Source organism: Haliotis rufescens, unplaced genomic scaffold, assembly GCF_023055435.1.
Source record: "Haliotis rufescens isolate VD_foot unplaced genomic scaffold, xgHalRufe1.0.p SCAF_3, whole genome shotgun sequence".
In the NCBI taxonomy this organism is placed as follows: Eukaryota; Metazoa; Mollusca; class Gastropoda; order Lepetellida; family Haliotidae; genus Haliotis; species Haliotis rufescens.
In genome coordinates, this window is record NW_025964001.1 from 11,970,369 (window position 1) to 11,980,240 (window position 9,872).

Sequence of the window (9,872 nt, forward strand, 5' to 3'; positions counted from 1 at the left end):
TATCTATCTATCTATCTATCTATCTATCTATCTATCTATCTATCTATCTATCTATCTATCTATCTATGTTGTTTGTTTGTTGTTCAGCAATATTGCCGTCGGGGTACGGTGACACGACCTCAGCGAAGACCCGGATCACCATTAACATCAGTTTAGTCACTTCTTAGAAGCAGATGTTGTTAGTGACTTCTTTTAAACCGGAAATATCACAGATGACACTAGGATGTAATAACAATCTCATTAAAATCAGATCTAGGTTCTCGCTGTCGCTAGACAAAAATCTGAGGACATCCCATCACGGGTCACGTCAGAACGACCTTTCGCGAACTTTGACCGACCACTGAAATGACTAACAAGAAGTCGACATTAGCCAATTAGAAAACAGCTTTCTCGGGCTTTACGGCACTCGTTTCAACCTGGCGACTTCCATTTCAGACTACTCTTGAAAAATACGTTGACACAGTTCTTGAATAAAATTTTGAAAACTGAACAAATGAACATCCCGGAATGTCTAATATATGGTTGCGATTGTATGGCAGTGCTTCCCACGTACTCCGTTCAAATGTTTATCCCACGAAAGCGAGAGATAAACGATAACTTTGACGGCATCAGACGTACGGGTGGTAACTGTCGTTCGGAATATCCCTTGTTAACGTTTTCGAGGTTGCATGTTTAGAAAACACATTCCGACTGTCACTTTCATGATCGGGTAAGCGACGCTTTGATTGGTCGGATGAAAGGTCGTTTTAACCTGACCCATAATGGGATGTCCTCAGATCTTTGTTTAGCGATAGCGAGAACTAAGATCTGATTTTAATGAGATTGATGTAACAATAAACAGCTTCTAGCCGATACTTGATTGAGACATGGAGTACTCTGGGTATTGATAGTTTTCTTTGACTAGCCAATATGTTTTACTTCCTTGGGTCCAGTCTATTGGGCATTTTCTGCTTAAAGTGTTGCTTCGGAGACTTCTTACTTCCATCTGTCCATGTGATGCTCACATGTGTGTCACATGTCACATGAGCTCGCATGTTTAAATTACAATAAGCGAGACACCTTTTCGCACTATTGACTGCGGTACAGTTGTTTACGCCTACATCCGAGCAATAAGTAAAGATCTGTAAAGCTGAACAGGTTAACTTGCGTGGTTTATATACACAGTGTCGTTACATGAACGTATAATACTTGTATTATAGATTTTCATGCGTATTTGTACGCATGCAACTGAAAATTAATTGTTTTGTTTTTTTGTTCACGGCCGCACTCAGCAGTATTACAGCTATATGGCGGCGGTCAGTAAATAATCGGGTCTGGACCAGACAATACAGTGATTAACATCATGAGCATCGATCCACGCAATTGGGATACGATGACATGCATCACCCAAGTCAACGACCCTGACCACCCGATCCCGTTAGTCGCCCCTTACGACAAGCACAGTCGCCTTTTACGACAAGCATGGGTCGCTGAAGACCTATTCTACCCCGGATTTTTATGGGTTGAAAATTCATTGGAATATGGTGATTTATTGTACGTATTTTACGCAAATACGTGGCTTATTTCGGGCTCTAATCGCATACGCAATGTTCAAGTAGTAACGTGTTGTGGAGGAAGGCATCTTAGCATATGGTAGTTAAGGACCGATAATTTGACATCCCATGCATTTGACATTATAGAACTCAAAAGAAGTTAAAGACAACCCGATTCGTTGATATTACTTTAGTGAACCTACCATATCAGTGAGTGAGTGAGTTTGATTTTACGCCGCTTTTAGCAATATTCCGGGGGACACCAGAATTGGGCTTCACGCATTGTACCCATGTCGGGAATCGAACCCGGGTCTTCGGCGTGACGAACCATATCAGATTAACTATACTCATATGAAAGAATCGGGTGGCCCTTAACCTCTTTTGAGTAGTATATAAATGCATTGTATCTTGATGCACCCCGACCATATATATATATATATATATATATATATATATATATGCAGTAACCAACCCCATGTACACACTTCAACTATCGGAAACATGATAGCCATACAGAGAGAACCAACAAACCGTCACTTTATGAATGTACATAAAGCTATCACATCGCTACAATATTACTTGCAAATCTACGGTTCACAGCAAGCCATACAAATAATATCATGATACAGTTTAGAAGTACGACGATGCAAGCGGCCAGAATCAACACTGAAACAACTGAGTCAACAGCCGCTGCTCTCCACTCGCCTGAAGCTAGGTGTGTTTAGTGAATTCTACATATACTCGTGACGGGCAAAGCGTTCTCTGTTAATGAATATGAACTATCAACCAACAGCAGACTCCCGTGGTGGGCATGGCTACAATAAACCAGTTCTAGATGTCGCCGATTGCTCCCTTGGGATGAAGACAATATATTCAGCCAAAGTGGATCAACACCTAGAATGATGATGAATAAAATAGGGATTGTTTCAGATCGATTATTTGTATTGAATAAAGGTTGCCTCAGGTGTCGAATGACCCACGAACATTATATTGGCGATAAGGGATAATAGTGGAAATTGTTTGGAGCCATGGGAATTATATCAATAATACCAAGAGGCATCTTATCTAAGAGTTGGTGTGAAGTACATATGAAGTCTTTAGTCAATGAAATACATAATTCACCTGTGAGTTAGTGAGTGAGTGAGTGAGTATGTTTTTACGCCGCTTTTAGCAATATTCCAGCAATATCACGGCGAGGGACACCACAAATGGGCTTCACACATTGTACCCATGTCGGGAATAGAACCCGGGTCTTCGGCGTGACGAGCGAACGCTTTAACCACTAGGCTACCCGACCGCCCCTGTGAGTTAGTGAGTGAGTGATCCATCGAGCCATCGAGAGAACGACCGAGCATGGTCTTAAATTTAAACTAAACATCACGCATTATACTCCAGACAACGAAAAAGTAACCTATTTCAGTGTGCTAAATGTGTAGCTGGAATGTCTAACGGGACCAGTCGCAGGCCTAGTATGCACAACATGAAAATACCGTAGATTAATATTTTATTATATTTATATTTTCTTATGTTGTTAAATCCTCATAATTGTTTAGATTACCGTTTCGATATTCTTGTTGCTTGAAGTTCCGTTAAACATGTTGTCCATGTGAAACGTGTTAACTGTCAGTGAAGTATAGCACACTCAGGTATATCAATAAGAAGCAACGGGGGCCGGTTGTCATTTTAATTCTAAATGTTTTGTCAACATGTTTTAGAAAAATACAACATTCTAACCAAGGAACTTAGAAGTTCACATGGTTAAAAGTAGAGTTTGTGAACTAGGGCTAAAAGTTTATATATATAACTGGGACAGACAGTGCATTATTTTGTATAGACATTCACACCGCGTATGATATTCAGATATCAAATTATGTTTGATGGGAAGCTTGGCTTTGAAATTGGTTTAAAATCACCCCGACAACTCTGTGTTGGCCGCTCGACCCTCGGTGTTCTGTGTTCTATTTCATAACGTGTAATGTGGGTGATCGTAATGGCCCGGAACCTACTGGCATTTAACCAGCACATCGACCTTTATATCTCGACGGATAACCTGGACAATTTCCGTCAACAAAGTTCACTGAGATCCGACAGCCCTCAACGGGAGTTGGACAGGACGTTAATAATAATAATGATAATAACCGATTATGTTTTATTTGACGGTGTTTGATATCAATATCAAAGCTATTCCACAACATGTCAATAAGTACAAACGGGATTAACGATTTTACTGACACTTCATTAAAAAGCATATTCCGAAAATCGACAACCATTTTGTCAAGATAAAACCAAACTGTTTTCTTTTCATAAAATAGTGTTTATTCAAAATTACAGTACATGTGATGGTATACATGTTTTTAGTACATACATCGTAAGTTAAAATAAATTTACATTCGATATACATGTGTGAATATCATCTATGTACACTTAAATGATGCAGTCATTGTACGGTCCTTTCAAATGTAACAGAATACCACATATTAATGGCGTATTGATCGCAAATATTGAGGCTATTTCACAGGTTGGTACTATGTTGACCGTTTAAGTTAAATACATTATCAATATTACAAAAAACAAGCAAAACATGGGATTTCTATAAGGTAGGCGCCATGAAACCATAAAACTGTAGTATTCTGTGACATTTATTTTCTCATTAATTTTACCATTCAACCATTCATGCATTTCCTTTGACAAGCATATATCCACCTTTCCTTTTAACAATAGTCCATGTGAAAGTATTCTGTACAGAATCGGAACACCTTCCACGTAAACAGTGAAGAGTTATCTCCCATTTCACAAATGCCCGCAGTTTCGTTCTACCATAGGCCCCATGTGTTACATTACCACGCTAATCTACCATTGCAATGAACCACAACGGGCATCAACATTTCCTAGTTCGCGCCGTGAAATCCACGCTCTGGTGAGAGAGTAAATGAACACATAATCTTTTGTGTACCTGCTCTTATCTCCACACACACAAAACCCCCAACTTTGCATATACATAAAGATATACTGCTTATTTCAAGCAATTAGATACACATTAATAAGCTTTATGAGAGCACAAAACCTAGGGACTCCCCTACAGGTTGTGGGGTCAAGGTCAGTGATTTATAGCAATTCTAATGTCTTATTCTAACTTGATTAAAGAACCACAAAAAAGACAGAAAATCCTTGTCTTTTTTGTTGTTGAGGAAGGTATAATATAATCTCCCAAAGTCATATGATCGACATCCAAACATCCTAATTAAATAGATAAAGAAAGACAGACAGACTTCAGACGGAAATATCACATGCCTGCCTCATGTTGTGAATGTACTTTCCTGCTGTTTTTAGTAAATTTCTTCCAACGTTTGTTGATCGTTTACACATATCTACATCCACTTTTGTATCAGTGAACAATATCTGGTATCAGCAGAGAAAGAAATAGCTATGATTTTACAGCTACCTTCTATACGGATAAGCTTTCAAAACTACAGCTCATCACTGCATTACAGACATGGAACTTCAACAGGGAGATTAGTCATCTTGTTCACCTTCCTCAAGGTCATCAACAAAACCTCTGATGGAGGATAAGTTAAGTACTTGACATCTATGATTGTTATGGGGATGACAAACTACCAATATTATAGCATGCATTTAGAAGATGTGTGTTTAGGTTTGTTTCATGCTCACAGAAGCCTCCCAGCTACCAGGGGTGGTCGGGTAGCCTAGTGGTTAAAGTGTTTGCTCGTCATGCCGAAGACCGGGGTTCAATTCTCAACATGGGTTCATAGTGTGAAGCCCATTTCTGGTGTCCCCCGCGGTGATATTGCTGGAACCCGACTGCGGTTTCATGCTCATGGGGATTACTTTTGCTGTGGACTCACATATCACATTTACTGTATACACTAAGTGAGTTACTGATTTGGTCTTAATGCTGCTTTGAACAGTATTTCAGTTATATCACGGCATGTCAACTTGACGTAGGAGTAAAGCCTTAAGTGATGCAGGTCTTGTACGTTTACCACTTTAGTGAAATCCGTGAGCAGAGGTATGGTGCTGACAAATCCAGAAATTGTGTCAAGGTGAACTGGGATTCCAACCTATAATTATAGGGTTCAGGCACGCCCACGGGATGCCAATTTGCACAGTGAACATGGTGAATTACAGCGCCTTAGACGACTGAACCACCTGCTCCTGTATGTAGTGAATTTGTATTTGGGTTGATAAATAATGCATGAGAACAGCAATGTGGTTATTAGTCCTTTCATTCAGAAGAATCCAACCATTCACTGTATCAGGACTGTAGACATCCCTTCACTCCTTGATAAGGCATTCTCATCATACAATCATTTTGATTTGAGAATATTTCAAAAAAAGAAAAATTGTCATTCACATGAAAATATTTCCATGTAAGCTGATATAATTTGTTATAGCAATACAATCATCTTAATGATGATTAAAATATTATGAATGAAAAGCTTGAATACAATTGTAATTTCACATTTATATGAACAAAACTGTTTTAAAAAGTGTACCAGGTAAGCATCCCACTGATGTTATATAAGAAATATATACAAAAAATAGTATTTGTTCAACAACTCTTATGTGTTACTGTGACTGACCGATATTCATGAAGACATTGTACAGGACTAGTGCTAGTTGTGACACAGGCATAAGGTACCAGCCATCAAGAAACAAGGACCGGTAGCCTTGTGTTCCGCATCTGACTTTACGGGTATTTTGAACAACCTGGTTTCAACTGTACTGTCATCTCCCCCAAAATTTCCACAGGGGAAAATGATGACACATATAATATCAAAGCCAAAAAAACCACACATGACAGTACACATTGGACTCAACAAATCATAAACCCAAAGTAGAAATATTAGGCTTACAAAAATAAAAGAATTGGTTCACAGGGAATGGCTTTTGAAAACATGGTTGTTGTTTTTTCTGGTTGTTCAAACTAGTATGTAACCAGATAAAGAGCTGTGCAATCAAATAAACAGTTGTGTACAATCAATTTTGGAAAGGCCTACACAAAAGTATTTAGAGTATCTGACTACTCTTGGACTTGGAATATTTAAGGATTATTTTAACTTAAAATGGAAATAAAAACGAAACGTGCAGCAAACTTTATGATGATGCAGGCGTTGCCTGAGAACCAACACTATTATTTTTTTAGCCTTAATGATAAATTGAGTTAAAATCTTTGAAATGGAAATGCCCCTGCTACATGAGCATTGACTGTGACTCTGTCGTCATCAACACATAAACCTAGCACAGGACAAAACAAACTCTACGAACAATGAAAGACAGTCTTAACACAACCCGCTTTAGCCATCTTGGAAAAAGTTGATACTTCATAAACAAAATCATCGAACTAAACCATGAACCATCCAACTGCCACCCTGTTCAAATATTGCATTACCATAGCAATGAAATTTGTACACTTTGTTTAACATGAAGGAATGATATCAATGAGATATACAATGAATGTACAATATATATGGTCTATTTGTCAGTAAATGAGCATAATAAGTACAGATGTCAGCATGACATATGAATATATTACACTACCAAATAACACAATGATTAAAAGGCACATAACATTTGTCAATACAAGTAAAGGGAGTAAAAAAAACAAAACAGTCACTGGTAGGTCTCAGGCAAAGGTCATGATAATTATGAAGGTAACATTTTTTTAAATATTTTTCGAGTGGTGGAAATTGGTGATAAAGAAGTTAATTCAAATATTCTTTATTATCAATTGTGAAATCATTTAATAAGTAGAGGGTTTGCTGATGTGTGAGTTGCCTGGAAATCAAGATTGTTATATAAAGTTTGCTCGCACATGCGGAACAACTACAAGGCATAGAATCCAGGAAGGGTAGGCAACTAGCGGCAGGTGCTTGGGGTGTAAATATTTTAGTCCCATATACAACATGAGGGTACTCATACTTGCTGTTACCAGCCTTTCAAACATTAAAAATATTTTGATTTCATACAACAGTTTTGGAACAAGAAGGTGATAACATGGTGCATATGTGATGCTGTGCTAACAGAGTCTGTGAATTGAGATAAAGGGAGATAAAAGAAGCAGGACTGATTGTGTTCTGGTGTGGTATACGTAGCTAAATTTCAGTCAAGTTTGATGCCCAAGATACTAGGCTATTAAGTCTTAGGCCACAATAACTTTATTAATCCACAACTTTTAATGGTTTGAGTAAGGTGACATTTTATATTTGATATTCATTCTTATTCAACAAACTGTTATTTGTGAACATGACAAGATGTTTGGAAGGAATATGTACTGCATTTTCTTGTGTATAGTCAAACATTTTGTCAACTAAATACTGATCTGTAGAAATTGCTGTACGTTATACTACAGCGTGCACTATACACATGTTTGTTTGTTTGTTTATTTGTTGTTCAGCAATATTACAGCTACATGGCTGCGGTCAGTGAATAATTGGGTCTGGACATGACAATCCAGTGATTGACATCATGAGCATCAATCCACGCAATTCGGATACGATGACATGCATCAACCAAGTCAGCGAGCCTGACCACCCGATCCCATTAGTCACCTCTTACGACAAGCATAGTTGTCTTTTAGAGCAAGCATGGGTTGCTGAAGACCTGTTCTACCCCGGATCTTCACAGGTCTATATACACATAGGAAATACAGTACGCGGTATATGGCATATTTCATGGAGTAAAGACAGAGTGAGAGCAAATAATGTTCACAGCTGCAGTAAAGACAGAGGCAACACACACAGCAGTGTTTTCATCTGAAGGTACTCGGGGATGATAAACATAATAAAAGCGGTAGTAACTGGGTTGGGCTGGGATGAAAATCAGTGCCCAGTATACTCAAGAAAATCACTTATCTATGTCTCACACTGCTGGTATATCGACTTCATAATAGACGAAAACACCACCAGAAAAGCCTGGTGCTAGAATCATAGTTGGCGGGATTCAACTCACAATCCTGGCAAGTAGGGTACAAAATAGGGAGAGCGATCGACCTTTGACCACTATGCCATCCATGCCACTTCCTCCATGTTTTATAAGGAGGCTACATAATGACTACATAGTGAGACGAGCATACCAGTACCAAACATAACAGTAAGGCAGTAACATACCAAATAAGTGATAAGCAAAACACTTTTCATCAAGTTACTAAATACTGCAAAAAGATATTATGCAATGACTGAGAAAAAGCAATCAAAGTTCACAGGACTTGGATAAAATGGAGAAAAAATTATCTCTGATGGATACTTAAAAAAATAATACTACAGAGAATAAAGACAAAAAGGCACATCCCTTTACATGAGCAAATCTAGACACCACAATCCCAATATCACCAGAAGCTATCCTGTACATTGCTAAAATAAGCCATAATAACGAAACCCTTGCTAATCTGAGAACAGTGAGAAGAATGTGAAATAGTTCACTTGTTTGTTGTTTAATGCAGCACACACCAATATTCCAGCTACATGATGACGGTCTGTAAAAAACAAAAAAAAGCTTGGGCCAGACAATCCAGTGATAGACATGGATCTATGTGTTCATGGATACACACAGTTGGGATACAGTGGCATGAAATCAAACAAACCACAGAGCCTGTCCACACTGGATACAACTGTGTCAAATGTTTCTCCCATTTTGTTCATCTGGAGTTGGGAAACAAACTTCTATTCATCTTAGACATACAAAAACACCCAAACAAATTTAGTTGTTCTCCAATCAGTCTGAACAAAAGTCATCTGGCTATCAATGAAAGAGCCATACAAATGTGAAGTGAACATGCACAGGTAGAAACAGTAGAAATCCTACATATTTACAAGGAAGGGACCTATATACATATCTACATAAAAACATAAAAAGCAACATGAAAATGACAGAATGGATTTTGAAATGTGACAGAGGTAAGAAGCTGCATGAAATTTTATACACAAACGGAACAAATGGGTGACTATTGACCTGGCGGATCTGGCACTAGGGGCTGGAGGAGGGGGTGAAAGAAAGGTGTGTGGGGGTGGGCTGGGTGGGGGTGAGAAGGGGTGGGGTGGGTGGTATAGAGGAGTAAAAGTGTAGAAAGGGGATGGGGGTGGAGTAAAAATGGGGTTGGGCTTTGAAGGTGGGCACCCTCCTTTTTACAAAGTCTTCGACCTACCTCTGATTGCAATACGCCTTTTTGCAGCTACCCATGGTGTATGTATGAGGATCACTCGGTGAAGGGAACAGTTCAACACAAAGTAAGGAAATTGTTCCATTGAAAAATCATTATCTAGAGCTTCATTAGCCTCATTCAAATCTGCTTACTCTGCTGGTATGCTATAGCACTGACACATC